At 40.7% G+C, this 5,093-nt stretch overlaps 1 protein-coding gene across 2 annotated transcripts in view; it reads left to right on the plus strand.

Annotated features, from left to right (window-relative positions):
* The window catches only part of ZMYM4 (zinc finger, MYM-type 4), a 203,172-nt gene that overhangs the window by 40,121 nt on the left and 157,958 nt on the right, over window positions 1–5,093 (plus strand). Inside the window, exon 2 of one of the 2 annotated variants that reach the window (XM_006867520.1) lies at window positions 3,537–3,597. The exons of the other annotated variant lie outside the window; for it this stretch is intronic. The gene's annotated coding sequence lies outside the window, so the exon portion shown is untranslated. The remainder of the gene's footprint in view (window positions 1–3,536; window positions 3,598–5,093) is intronic. 2 annotated transcript variants of the gene reach the window in all.

Consider the following 5,093-nt stretch of genomic DNA (forward strand, 5'->3'; position numbering starts at 1 on the left):
CTTCTCCAGCATTTCCAAAGCCTGCCCATCTTCCAGTATGGAGTGTAGGTCTACTTCCAGCTCATTTGCCTCAGTCACTTTATCTCATTTCTGGATATGGTCATCTGCTTCTGTTTTTTGGACATCTTCAGGGGTTATCTGTGGCCTTAATACTCAGATGGGTATGTATTTTGGTATTTTTTTATTCTGATTGCCTCCAGGTAGATGTGATTAGGAAATGGGCTTCCCTTTTTACTCTTCTTCTTGAGAAATTTCAATATGCCACTGTTGGTTGTTTTGACATAGTTTAGGATTTAATTTTCGGCCTATTTCCTCTTTTGTCTGCTTGTCCTGCTCCACAAAAAATGTCTCTTTAAATTTCAAAGAGATCTGTGCGCATACGTAGTAGAACCCTCTGAGGGTGGGGCTGGGGTGCCCACTAGCTCAGGCACCCGTATAGCCACCCGAATGTAGGTGCGCAGATAACAAGGGACCAGTGAACAGCTACCAAAAGAGAAGAATGTCTACACCTTCATCTCTGTGGTTCTGCCAGGGGTCTGTGGCCGTTCTGATCCTTCCCCCGCTTGGTCTCACCCAAGATGGCGGTTCCTTGAGCAGCTCAGTGTCTCGAATTAGAAAGCAATGGATTTCTTGCTTCTGCCACAGATTCCCCCAGCTGTAAGCCTTTCAACTTTCTAAATATTTCTTTGTTGTTGTTAAGTGCCGTCGAGTCGGTTCCGATCCATAGCGACCCTGTACAGGGTTTCCGAGGGTGTAAATCCTTACGGGAATAGAAAGCCTCATCTTTCTCCCGCCGAGCGGCTGGTAGTTTCGAACCGCTGACCTTAAGGTTTGCAGCCCGATTCGTAACCACTACACTACCAGAGCTCCTTTGTTGTTGTTGTTGTTGTTGTTAAGTGCCGTTGAGTCGGTACCGACCCATAGCGACCCTGTACAGGGTTTCCGAGGGTGTAAATCCTTACGGGAGTAGAAAGCCTCATCTTTCTCCCGCGGAGCAGCTGGTAGTTTCGAACCACTGACCTTAAGGTTCGCAGCCCGATTCGTAACCACTACGCTACACTGTCCCCTGAGCCTGCTTGGTCGGGTATTCTGTGTTGTTGGTGGCGTAGCTCCTTTACTGCACTTCCACCCGATCTGCCATCTTGTTTGTTCTCTGAGAATTTTCTTTTTTACAAAGAAAAAAGGTGAAAATGAAACTAGAATTGTACATTTGTTTTGCAGCAAATCAAATGTGGAATTCTGGTTGAAAGACATCATGCATCGAGCAGTGAGAGTGGCATCTGCAACCTTTTCCCCTAGAATCTACACTGTACATACAGTAGGTTTATGAAAGGTTTCATGAGGATATACTACTTTCAGATAGTGGAAGAAAACTACAGGTAAATGAGATCGTTTGGAAGGAGTTCCAGGCTGGTGCAAAACTTCCAACTGAAATCCACCCAGAGGTGCCTGTCTGTCTACTGAAAAATCAAATCAGTAAATAATCCTGTGGAACACAGTTCTATTCTGACACACGTGAAGTCTTCATGAGGTGGAGTTTCCTTAACAGCAAATTAAATACAAAAATTTTTGGGATGGAAATGTTTACCAAGTACAAATCAAAATAATGACAGTACAAAAGGATGATAAATTTGACTCCAGTAAAAAAGTTACAGCATTTTTAAAAAGGGAAAAGTGTTTTAAATATATGACAAACGTTAGTGTATGTTTTTAGAAAAAGGAGGATACTGAGCAGATAAAACAGTTGATAACCACTTCGGGAGTCATTTTAAATTTTGCCATGCTCCACATATAGAATTTGTCCATACTAAATGTTTTCATTCAGCAAATGTTTGTGTGCCTTTTATGGACAAGAAATTATGTAGGTAGTTAGGACACAGTAATGAATAAAATGGAGAACGTCTCTACTCTCATGGAATTTTTATTCTGGGAGGACTGAGGAATGATCAATACTAAAGAGATTTTTAGTGTGGAAAATTTTAAATGATAAGTGTTATAGAGGCAGTCATTTGAACCAAACAAGGGGATACTGAATGGTGTAAAATTGGGAAAGGCGTGTGCCAGGATTGCATTCCTTCACAATATTTATTCAGTTTGTACGCTGAGCCAATAATCCAAGAAGCTGGATTACAAAGAAGAACGTGGCATCAGAGTTGAAGGGAGATTAATTAACAACCTGCAATATGCAGATGATACAGCCATGCTTGCTTAAAGGGAAATGAATCACAGCCTTTGGTATGGGTTGCACCTCAATGTAAAGAAAACAGAAGTTCTCACAACTGGGCCAGTAAAGCCATCATGATAAATGGAGAAAAGATTGAAGTTGTCAAAGACTTCATTTGGCTTGAGTCAACCATCAACACTTATGAAAGCAGCAGTCAGGAAATCAAGCACAATATTGCATTAGGCAAATCTGCCGCACAAGACCGCTTTAAAGTGTTGAAGAGCAAAGATGTCAGTTTGAGGAGTACAGTACGCCTGAGCCGAGCCATAGTATTTTTCATTAGCCTCATATGCATGTGGAAGTTGGACAGGGAATAAAGAAATCTGTAGAAGAATTGGTGCATTTTAGTTATGGTATTAGAGAAGAATATTACAAGTGTCTCGGACTGTCTGAAGAACAAGTAACTCTTTTGAAAGTGAGGGTCAGTGAGATTGATTGACACAATGGCAACAGCAGTGGGCTTAAATGTAACAAAAATTGTGAGGATGGTGCAGGACCAGGCAGTATTTCGTTCTGTTGTGCGTTGGGTTCCTATGAACCAAAGTCAACTTGACAGCACCCAACAACAGCAACAACAAAGTGGTATAGAAAAAGTACAGCAGACGAAGCTGATGTAATATTCTGTGGTGGAAGAGGTGTTGCAGTTTTAAATAGCAACATTTAAGCAAATATCTGACGTAAATGAGAAAGTGATCCATATGGGTGACTGAGATGAAACATATTCTTGGTAGAATGAGGAATAAGGGCAAAGGCTCTGAAGAACAAAAATTGCTGCACATGCTTTGTGAAATATCATTAGCTAAAGCTGAATAAGAAGGTAATGAGTGGGTGAAAATATGATTAGGGAGGTAACAGAGTCTAGTTATGTAGGGCCTAATAAGGCCAGATAACTTTTTGTTCTGGGGTAGTTTTTGTACATTTTAGGATGCTTAACAGACTCCTGTACTTAACTAGATATTAGTAGCACTTACTCAGTTATGGCAACCAAAATTGTATCCTTATATTGCTAACATCTCCAGATTTGGGGAGCAGATTCATCCCTGTTCAGAACCACTTCTCTACTAAATGGACTCAAGTTCCTTTGGGGAAGGCTTGGAGGAAGATTTACCGTGTATACTTGTGGTCATTGTACAGAGTCCTTCCATAAGTGATCCCTGTCTTCAAACAAGGGACTCTAGATCTGTGAATTAGGTAGTCATGGAAACGAAAGTGTCTTTGACTTCCATTGTGAAGATTCATCTTAGTTTTTGGCTATCACCTTTAGAGACTTTTCTGTTATATAGATTAAACTGCACATCTATTTCATTCCTAGGAACATCGTGATCAATAGCTACTGCCAGAGATCCCTGCAGGCCAAAGCATTCTGATCACTGGTACGTCTCTGCTGCACTTATCTTTGGGGTTAAGTGCTACTATATGGCCCCTTGCTACTTTGAGATCTCATCGTCCTCAATGAAATTGGGTGTTATATCACAGTGGCTGCATCCAATATAGAAGAGTTATCATAGAACTTCTTAAGAATATGGATACTCTCTTCTGGTATAGTTTCTTCTCAGGGATGGTATAAGGGGGTCTTCAAAAAATTCCATTATCTTTTAATTCCATTTTTGCACAAACATTTTGAAACCCCCTTTTACTTGTTCCGTAAGATATACAGGTAACAGAGCATAAACTCACTCCATTGTTTCAATCTGTAAGCCTGTGGATTTCCTCTTCCAATAATATCAGTGAAAATCTTGTAGTTACCTATTTAGATGTAGGACTTTGTTGAGTTTAAGTTTCAGTCAGCGGTCAAGTTAGCGGTGAGAACCACCTCCAGCTGTACATGTTAATACATTAAATTCAGAAACTATAGTAAGTACAGTTGACTCTTACAGGTTTGAACTGTATGGACTCACATATATGTGGATTTTTTTTCCCTGTTGCTATTGCAGTGAGCTTAAGTGTTGTGAGTAGCTCCTTAAAATGCCTTCTGACTCTCCGTGTGAGCAGTTTATCGCTCCTGTAACTGTAATCCCCTCGTCCTTTCATCTCCAATCTTCAAATCTATTTTGGGGGTCTATTTCTAATGATCACTGTCGGTTCTAATTTTGTATCAGTCAGCGTCTAGTCAGGGGAAAGAAACCACACAGTAATTCAATGGGGGAAGTTTTATAATATGAAATTCTTGGAGCCCCTGGATGGTGGAAATACGATGTGCTTGAGGCTTAAGCTCACCAAGAGATGACTTGAAAGAAAGGTCTGGCAATCTACTTCTGAAAAATCAGTCATTGAAAAGTGAAGTTCTATTTTGACACCCATGGGGTTCCCTTGAATTGAAATCAACTTGATAGCAACTTTTTTATGGGGGGAGGGGGCTGGCAGGATGTACACCAAAACACTCAGGAATACATATACATATATATATATATATATATATATATATAATAATTTAAACAACCAAAGGGCACATTCTGCAAGCCTGTCTCCTGGCCACCAGCAAACTGTCTTTCTCTTTGCCTGAGTCTAGAGTCCTCAGCTACTCTCTCTCTCCATGTCATCATCTCTGCCTCTGTCTGTGGTGTCACTCCTTCTCTGGATAGGGTTCCACATTCTGCACATGCTCTTCTCCCTTGATGGTCCTAGGGTCCTCTGTTCCTAGAATATAAGATTAACTACTCCCCTGTTTTTGTTACAAAACTTCTACCTTAACAGTTGTGATTATCGTAGTCAGTCATGATAATCAATTACTTACTAGTGAATCATAAGATTCTTATCCCCATCCCCTTTCACCAGACCTGTCTAGACAAGATTAAAACCATTCAGTGGGGATTCTACCTTCCCCCAGACACACTGAAACTAAACTCCCTCTCTTGAAAACTTGTAAGCC

This window comes from Chrysochloris asiatica, unplaced genomic scaffold (assembly GCF_000296735.1).
Source record: "Chrysochloris asiatica unplaced genomic scaffold, ChrAsi1.0 scaffold00106, whole genome shotgun sequence".
NCBI classification, from domain to species: domain Eukaryota; kingdom Metazoa; phylum Chordata; class Mammalia; order Afrosoricida; family Chrysochloridae; genus Chrysochloris; species Chrysochloris asiatica.